The sequence below is a fragment of the Anser anser genome (genome assembly GCF_964211835.1).
Source record: "Anser anser genome assembly, chromosome: 1".
NCBI lineage: Eukaryota > Metazoa > Chordata > Aves > Anseriformes > Anatidae > Anser > Anser anser.
Genome location: NC_139720.1, coordinates 193641519 through 193651523, shown reverse-complemented (window position 1 = coordinate 193651523; position 10005 = coordinate 193641519).

Below are 10005 nucleotides of genomic sequence, written 5' to 3'. Positions count from 1 at the left end.
CATCTGTCCAAACCCCATGTGATAGAAATGCAGAAAGTTGCCACTGTCCTCAAATGCCAAATGTTCCTTAATATCTTTGGCCAAGGAGTAAAAACAAGGCTCCCTGCTGGTGCAGAGCTGAAACTCCACCAGTAATTCACATTTTTCTTCATGACTTAAAGTGATCTTTACCCATTAATTTATTGCCTGTTCCCAGACTTCCAAGATTCAGAAGGAGCGGGCTCTCGGAGCTGCCCAGCTCTCCCTGCACAGCTGGACCAGGCTGATCTGTCACCTTGAACCACGATGAGGTCTGTGTGACGGAGGTTCTGGGGTTCTTATGACTCTCATCCTCCCACGTCCTCTTTCCTCCCACACATCCTGCTGCTTGTCACTTGGGACTTGTCACTACACTTGACACCTTTTACACTCTCGGTAAAGGCCTGTTCTTGCAAGCATTTTGATTGCCTAAACAGCTCAAAAGCACTGGCAAAATAATAATGGATTTCCTTGAGTTATTCCAAACAGATCATGACTTCAAAGGCATGATTTGAAAAAATTTTTTGTCAAGTGCAAAATTTTGCGACATCAGCCACTGGATTTGAAGAGGAGCCATTCCCAACGTGTGCTCACAGATGCATCTCAAAAGCAAAACATTCTAAGAAAACACTCCTTATGCAAGTTGAGTAACCTGAACTCTGAAACACAGGTATGGGCTGAGCAGAAAGCCAGCATCATCTTCCAGCTCAAGCGCTATTGTCCCCAGCTCTGACACTTGCCTAACTTTAAAAAGACCTAAGGTGTGCAGATGCAGTGACTAATTGAAGGTCTTGACAGACCTCCCCTCTACCTCTCAGCTCAGAATGACTAAACTGGGCTGCCAGGCTCTGCAGGAAGAGAAAGAAGGAAGGGGACTTCCCGGCTTTCATCCCTCCGCAATGATCCTCAGTCTGCGTGAATCAAAGCCCCAGAGGTAATCTCTCCTTCAGCAACAAGGATCCCCAAGTGGGATGGCCCAGGGTAGTCAAGCCAGTCTCAACAGAGTTTTCCTGGTTAAAATCATAGCCTGGCTTTGACTTGGTCAGGTACACTTCATGAGCTGTATGAGGTCCTACCCGAAGAGGTAAGAAACATATCCCCCACCCTGCAGGAGATCATCACAGAAATCCTGTGGGATGTCTTCCATCCCCTACTGCATGTGGGCCTTGGAGAGGGTGCCGCAATCAGCCAGTGACTATTAGCATCTTTCTGGCATTTCTGTTGGGCCTGTTAATACTACCGAGGAGTTTTCATTCAACCAGCACTATTGGTTTTCAGTGGCCAGTGAGTGCCTCTTATCTAATTCCTGCTCAGCAGAAAGGGATGGACTCCCTTTCTACCTGGGTCACCCCACACCATCAAAAACCACCCTGGGCCGCAGCTGCTCCTAGTGAACCTTGGGCTAACATACAGACATGCTCCCCCTGCCCCAGTGTTCAGCCTTCTCCTTGCCTCTCTTCTCCACCAGCCCTGCCAAGCTGAGTGGGCAGGGGTTGGGCAATGCAGGGCAGTCACACCCTCTGCTTTTCGCGGTCTGGCATAATGATGTTATTTTCTAAAGCAGCAGAAAGGCCTGTGGAGCACCTGTGGCTCCTGAGGGATGCAATCTCCATTTTTTTTTCTGCTGCTTTATGTGCATGTCTGTGTGGTAATCTGCAGTGTGGGGATTACAGAGCTGACTCAGGCTGTGGAAAGACTTCTTGTCTTCTGGCACTTAAAGGCCCCCATTGCATCCATGCTAGACGTGTTTAGGTCACAGGGAAACCTCCTTCCTTGTCATGCAGCAACCAGTTTGGCTCCTAAGGAAGGACTCTTCCCACTTATCCTATCAAACCCAGTGATGGATGGGCTTCTGCGTATTTAGTCCTGCCCATCATGCCTATGGGACCTCATCCCCTCTGCGGTACACACCAGCTAACCTCTCTGGGACTCTACCAATCAGCAGTTTGTATGGTTGGAGATAACAGGCCCTGGCCACCAACTCCTGTGGCTGCAAACCTCCAGCCTCCCAGGTGTCCTCACAGCATGAGGTCTTCCTGCGTCACTGCATACATAACCTCATGTATTGGGTTTATGTGGCAAGGTTTTGGTAGCGGGGGGGCTGCAGGGGTGGCTTCTGTGAGCAGAGCCCAGCAGCTCCCCCATGTTAGATAAGGGACAGTTTCAGCCAGCTCCAAAGTGACCTGCCGCTGGCCAGAGCCAAGCCAATAAATGATGTTGTTTGTGCCTCTGGGAGAGCATATATAAGAAAGAGAAAACGAACTGCTGTACGACAGCAGCTGGGAGTGTTGTCTGTAGGACTACAGGAGAGTGAGGAGTGAGAACCAGGAGGGCAGGAGGTGCTCCAGGCACGCAGCAGTTCCCCTGCGGCCCGTGGAGAGGCCCCTGGTGGAGCAGGCTGTCCCCCTGCAGCCCACGGGTCCCACACGGAGCAGATCTCCACGCTGCAGCCCGTGGAGGAGCCCCCGGTGGAGCAGGTGGATGTGGCCTGGAGGAGGCTGCGGCCCATGGAGAGCCCCCGCAGGAGCAGGCCCCGGGCCGGAGCTGCAGCCCGTGGAGAGGAGCCCACACAGGAGCAGGGGTCTGGGGGGAGCTGCCGCCCGTGGGGGACCCGTGCTGGAGCAGTTTGCTCCTGGGGGATGGACCCCGTGGTACGGAGCCGTGTGGGAGCAGTTCTGGAAGAGCTGCGGCCTGTGGGCAGCCCCCCAGGCTCAGTTCGGGAAGGACGGCATCCCGTGGGAGGGACCCCACGGGGAGCAGGGGCAGGGAGGGACCGTGAGGGAGCGGCGGAGACGAAGCGTCAGGGACTGACCGCAGCCCCCATTCCCCTTCACTGCTCGCGGGGAGGAGGTAGAAAAGGGTGGATGGGGGGAAGGTGTTTTTAGTTTCTCACCGCTCTAGCTTGTTAGTAATAGGTAATAAATTTCTCTTATCTCCCTATGCTGAGCCTATTCTGCCCACGACGATAATTATTGAGTGATCTTCCTGTCCTTATCTCAACCCTTGAACCCTTTGCATCATATTTTCTCCCCCTTTCCCTTTGAGAAGGGGGAATGAGAGAGCAGTTGTGGTGGAGCTTAGCTGCCCAGCTGAGTAAAGCCACCATAGTGACCCTTCGCAAACTACTTCCTGCTCTGCCTTCCCCATCCCATGCAGCAAATCTTTTTCATCCAACACTTTCAGGATCTCCCATAGCTGTGGAGGAGGAAAAATTTGCCTGGTAGCCATGAAACCAGATTTGCTTTGGTTGCAGATTTTTCTCCACCCTGTGAAAACAGCAAGGAGCTGACTTTTTTTTTTTTTTTGAACTACAGAGTTCAGCTTCTCCATACAAGATTGTCAGACACTCATCTCAGCCAGGGTTGGTGGGATGGGCAAGAGGGGAGATGACTGACTGACTGAATGTAGCTAAAAGATCATCTCTGACATAAGATATGACGTAAAATAGAACCATAGAATCATTTAAGTTGGAAAACACCTCTAAGATCATCAAGTCAAATCATTAACATAGCAAAAGCCATTTGAAAAATCCTACCAAAATCCATATGAAAGCCAAGTGAAAGGCAGACCGAAAGACATTAGACTGTGTTTTGGTCATGTATACAGTCCTCTGCCAGGAGGAGAGAAAGACTAGAAAAAAGGGAAGGGCAGGTATGAAATGGGATTGGCAACCATCATCAGCTTAACCAAAATGGGCACTTAATAATGTTTGGAAGTGACTCAGATTTTGATGCTGTCTTTTAATTTGGGATCGATACCTGCATAGATCGCATGGCACATTGGTAGGAGGAGTGGTGGGAGAACATAGGTGACATTAGAGCAGGATAATTGTTTATGTTTGGTGCCAAGCCAAAATTCACACTGCAGAAAGGTCTAAAATGCAAGTTTGACAGAACAGTCCAAATAGAAAGGGAAGTTTGGCCAGTGTGTAAAGGCCGACCCACACCTCGCTCAAACTGCGTCCTTTTTGTATGTGTTGCCTTAAATTTAACAAAGCAAATCCCATAACAGCAGTTGTTTTCAACTAGGGCAGGTGGACTCAGATCTTGAGAAACCAGTGGTCTCCTGCACGGAAAGAAAATGTGAATAATCCCCACAGGGAGTTTCTGCGGGCAGGATCTGTCCACGCTTACCCGCCTCCCTGTTCTCGTGTTTCCTCAGTTTCCCTGCAGAAGATGGAACCACAGAAAGCAAGCCCTTTGATGGGCTGTTTCCACTGTGCCACAGGGCTAATGCATTACCCCAGCATGTTCAGGATATGAAAGGGAAGCCAGGGTGGCTAGGAAGCCTTTTAACTCTTCGCAATTATAAATGTTTCTGTTTAACTTTCAGAATCCCACTTCCCTTGGGGGAAATTGCTGCTTCTTTTTCTTCTACCACCCAATGTGAGTGCAAACCTGTTATTAATGGCACTCCTTTCCCATGGATGCATTTTTCTTGGTTCAAGAGATTCTAGTAAATTCTGAATTTCAAGGGGAAACTTGAGTCTTTTTTTTTTTTAATTGAAGCATCCTGTGTTTTATGAGAGCAGAGCAGTTCTCTCTATTCCAGTATGTTGTCCTTCACCAGGACCCTCAGCATCAGGGACTCCTTCCTTTTCTGGTACTTCATATACATCTCTGCCCTTTCTTCAACCATAAAATAACCACACCAACAAGAAAATAAAAGTCACTGCCTACTTGTAAAACAAAATTATATGATAAATTAACAAAAGCAGAGAATAAGCCAGAGGTAAATAACTCTCTTCCCCTGCCTTTATGAGAGATGAGTCTGGTTCATTAAACCCCCATCCCAAATGTAAGCAGGAAGGAGAGTTGCAAGGATGTCCAGAGGGTTTTATTCTCTGGACCAAAATTGAGGTCTCCAAAGCCTGTGTGGTCTGCGGACCGTACCACCAGCTGAGTAGGGGTAGAAAATGTTTTCTTATCTTGCTGGTTTGCTACCTGGAGTCTCGCTCTTCCAAGCAGTGACCAAGACCTCCCTTCCCATTTCTGCTGGCTCCTAAAGGAGCCTATTTTATTTTTATTTTCTTCTAATTTTTGTAAATGTTTGCTGTGAAAACCACCTTTCTGAAGTGGATACAATCCATATATAGCCCAAACTCTGAATCATCAGAACTGCCCCATTAGTGAGGGCTCTCAGGCCCTTTCTGTGCCTTCAAGTCCATCTCATCAGCATAGAGTAATGCTGATGGAGGAAAGGGAATCAGACCCTTGCATTTTTCATGCCTGCATGGCTTTGTCATGACACTTATCTCCTCTTACCCATTGACTTTGTAATGAACGTGTACAAGGTCTTCCAAACCCTCTTGGGAAATCAGACATCCACTTGCTTTCCCACCCAACATCCTATCCTAACCCCAGAGAACAAGAGTTCCCCAGGGCTTTTCATTCAGGGGGCCCTCTGGCATGTGGCTGGTGTCTTAAGAAGGAAAACATTATATGAGCTACTCACGTCTCACCTTGAGTCAACCTCTTCCCTCTTTGCAAAGCCAGGGAAAGGCTTTCAGGATGGCACTAGCTAGTTGGGGGCTGCTGGCACTGCTGAGCATGTACTTACCTGCTTTCAAGCTGCTCCAGGGCACGTGCAGTGCTCATCGAAAGCTCAGGTCCTGCAGATTATAAAACCTGGGGACCCAAATCCCTGCAGGCCCAGTAGAAAGAGTGCAGTATTTGAAAGAGTGGCAGAAGTGCACAGTCTGGTTCTGATGAGGTAGCAAAGAGACTTAATGAAAAAAAAAAACAAATCCTAACAAGCACGGGATACTAATTTTAAGAAGTAATTCACATATTACATATTGCTTAAGGGCAGAATTCATGCTGCCTAACATACTTTCCCAAGTTTGCAATGCATGCCCTTTGCAACACAATAAGTAGGTACTTTTTAACACTTTCTGCGTCCACAAAGCTGTCTGTATAACCCATGCCGCATCAGATCTTCACGAGGCATGATTTCAGGAATACATATTATTGTTGTGAAGGAGATCCCTGATGAGATCCATCCTTGCTTCCCTGGTGAGACCCATCCTTGCTCTCTCTCCCTGAAGGGTCGAGGCTAGAATTGCAACCTCACTGAGCAGGGAGGAGGAGAAGATGCCCATTAACCCCTTCATTAAGTGCTGAGATGACAGTCACAAGGCAGGGTGTGTCCAGAAGAGCCAGATGAGCAACTTTTGCAGAGAAATGAGACCAGAAATCCCATTTGAATCCCACAGATCTGTGGACAGTGCCAGCAGTAACAGCACTGAGTTTTGGTGAAACTTTCCATTTCCAGGGCTCAGAGAAGCCCATGGCGATTAACCATCCAAGTTCACCCTAGGGAAACAAAAATTTCCATTTTAAAGCTGAGGAACACTTAAGCAGGGAGAAGGTAACCAGAGTGCCATAACATCAAGCAGTCATCAGCACAGGACAGCTGTCCCCAAAGAGTTTGGTAGAAGGGCACAAGGCCACTGAGAAGTTCTGCCAAAAGTCATGGCTGCAGGAGTTGTCAAGGTCTTGTTTTCTCATACAAGGGCTAAAGGGTCCCGAGGAAAGGGTGTTCTTTGACTTCTGTAGGTGAATGGTATTTGGGGTTGGTCACCTGCACGCAGGGGAACCTCAGTGTGTGGTAAAACCTCTGCTCAGCGATCTGTACCAAGATCTCAGCCACCTGCTCTGGATCAGAGCCAAAACAACATCCCGTAAGAGGAAACTCTGGGAAAGAATTAGTGGATGTTTACTGAAAAACAATAAAAATGTATAAATATTGTCCAGATCTGAACTTCCAGCATCCCAGGCTCTTGGTGTCTTCCTCAAGATAAACACGTGTCAGAGGAAAGAAACAAGTACCTTATCAACCAAATTACAAGCAGGCCAGAAGGCAAAGAATACGTTGCATGAGATAAATCTTCGTGTATAGAACTACCCGTGTCTAAAAGCACAACTAAATTATTTTCTGACAAAGACCAATGCACATTTCAAATAAAGCTGACTTTCCCTTTCCAGTTCTTTTCTCATTCCATCTTTCTTTCTTGTCTGTTTTTACTTCTCTGAATTTCATGTTGGTAAATATTTCTCCCTGTTGCTCTGATAACCATATCTGATTACAGAGGCTTGAAGCGTAACCCATGATGAAAGACAACCTGAGGGATACTGGACTGCGCACACCACAGGGGCGTGGACATAAACCCCTGAACTATGCCGGCTGTGTGACCAGAGTCGTTCTACCTGTAGGTTAAGTCAAGATAGGAACCTGCTTGCTGGCTGCACAGGGGGTTAGACCAAACTGAAATCCCTCGTGGTGGCTAAAAAAAAGTGAGGAGAGGTGGTTTGAGATGGGGCTGAGGATGCAGGAGGGTGCTGAGCCCACCAACACCTTCCCCAACACACAAACTTCTGGTCAACCTCCACCCTGATGGTGAGGCCCCAGCCTGTTTAATGGGAGGAGAGGGTTGGCCCTACCAGCCATCAGCGGGGTTTTTCACCAGGGGGGAGCAGTGGTGCTGGGGCTCCTTGGGCACCCAACTCGAGGTTGCCTCTGCTTTTCCTTGCCTTCAAAGCCGATCACAGCACGGGCTCACAGCAGCTTGCGGCGGCAGGCACCCGTCAGCCCTTTGGGGGGGTTGCAGAAAGCGGTTGAACATGTCTGATCAGGACGAGAGGATGAGTAATGGCCCCAGACTGGCCTGGGCAGCACCAGGGAGGCTTCATGACTCGCTGGTGCGCGGGTGAGAGGGGACACTTCTTGCTAGAGCCAAGGGCAGGGCGAGAAAAGCCTCCTCGCTCTCCTGGAGGCCAGGCGGGGTCTCTCCTCCAGCTCAGGAGCCTGTGAACGGGAGATTTGCCTCCTGTTTTAGAACATAAGGGGGCAGTTTGCAGGATTTTGCAAATGCTGGCTGGTGATGGATTCCCTTTGTGAAAACCCAGCCTTGCTGGTTACCTGGGGTAGGTGAAAACCTTTGCACACAACACAGACAACCAGTGGATGTCAAACCAAAAACTGCTTCCCACAGTCCTGCAGATTGTGGAAAAAAAGAAAGAAAAACTCGTCTTAAAGTACCAAGTGCTTTAATATAAATAGCTAATAAGAAGTGTACTTTACAGTAAGAACTTGTGTGATCTCCATGTCAGAATCCTGATTTTGTGAAGCCCCTGAGTGCCAGTTCCAGGGTGGTGCTGGGTTGCGTGCACCAGAGGTTTTTTAGGTGGTGCTTTAGGAGGCTCAGGCCTTAAAGGGAACTCCCAGAGGAGTGCTATGGCCACAGACATGTCGCTTTTAACACTTAACAATTATCCAACGCTTAATGCCTCTGTTCACCTCTACCTGTGGCATTAAGGCAGCTGTCAGTAAAGTGACACGGCGTGTTTAAGCTTTCCTTGTTATTTAATCAAGGCAGGATAAATAAAGCAGCTTTCTGCAGGTTTGCAGATGCCCACACAGCAGACCTGTGCTATCTCAGCTCTCCACCAGCCAGTACAATGTCATGAAATGGTTGCTGTGTTTCTCCAGACTCTTGGCTTGTGTTTAATGCTGCAACAAATCCCTCGCAGTGGGGCACCGCGGAGGATCTCCAGGCTCATCGGCCAGAAGAACTGGGAGAGGTGGTTGCTCCAAGCGGGGCTGTGTTTGTGCACTGGAGGTGGCTATGAGCGGAGAGGGAAGGGATTTTTCCTGCAAAGCGTGTGGCTGAGGAGGAGGCAGGAGCAGGGGTGACTCAGAGCCCAGCCCAGGCTTCCCTCCGTGCCGGCCACAAGAGCTGGGCAGGAGATTTTAGGGAGGAGGAAGAGGATCAAGCCACTCATCATCCACTCCCTGCCCTCCACCCATTCCCTCTCTGCTCATCTAGACAGGGCTGGAAATGGCAGCCACGAGCGAGGGCAAAAGGTGCAGGCAGTCTGGGTGGGGGTCCGGCTGGGGACACCCCCGTGTCCAGCCCGGGTCATCATGGTCACTAAGGAAGTCCACCTGGGAAGAACTGGGAGAGGACAAATGTTGTCGTCACGAGCGATGACTTGGTGCACTTTAATGGACACTGAGATCTTCTCTGAATGAATTAATGGCAGTGGGGGGATCCTGCTCAGGATATGGCTTGACAAAGCAAGGAGCATTCAGAGAGCACAGGAATCAGAAGAAACTTATGGAATCATAAGGATGAATTAGGGGAACTTGGCTCATTTAGAGACGAATACTGGGAACAAAGATGGTAACAGCCCTCTATCACATAAAACTTTCATAAGGAGGTGACCATTTTACATTATCTGCTGAGACATAGACGTGAAGAAATAAGTTGTCCTTCTGCAACAAGGAATGTTTTGACTGGCTACTAGGGAACATCTCCAAAACGTACAAGGCGTGGAGCACGGGAAGAGGCTGGAGACTCCTTTTCCATAGAGATCTTCGCAACTCCTCACACAACATCACCATGATGTCTCCCTCCATCCTCGGGTCCACAGTCCCTCCACAGCCTGCTGCTGGTGGGACACGATGGTGCGGAGCCTGAGGCCAGAGGTCCTCCAGGTCCCTGCCTGGTGCACACGTCATTGCCAGAAACACGGCACTAAGTATTCTTGGCAGGAGCTGTAACTTGGCTTGAACAAGCACTTGATAAGATCCGTGAAGCTAAACAAGGATTGCTACTCTATAAGAAAGTGTTGAACACCAAGTATGCCCCACTTTCTGTCATCTAAAGCACTTTAATTTTGTAAGCGTCATTCATAACACATCTGGTGCCAACTATTTTCATCTACATATAGGCAATATTAAATGAGATACTGCTTTAATTTTGCTGAGCCAGACAGAGATAATATCCCCAGGAAGCAGTTCAAGTTTGTAAAAAAAAAAACAACACAATGTAGGTTGCTAAGTGATAACCATTTGCAAAGCCCAAATACTTACACAAAGAAAGTGATTAATTCAGGACATTCTTTACGTATCACCTCTATAATTTTTTTGGCCGTAGCCCATTATGTACCTTTATCTCACAACCTACTCTCTTTATTTGTCTTA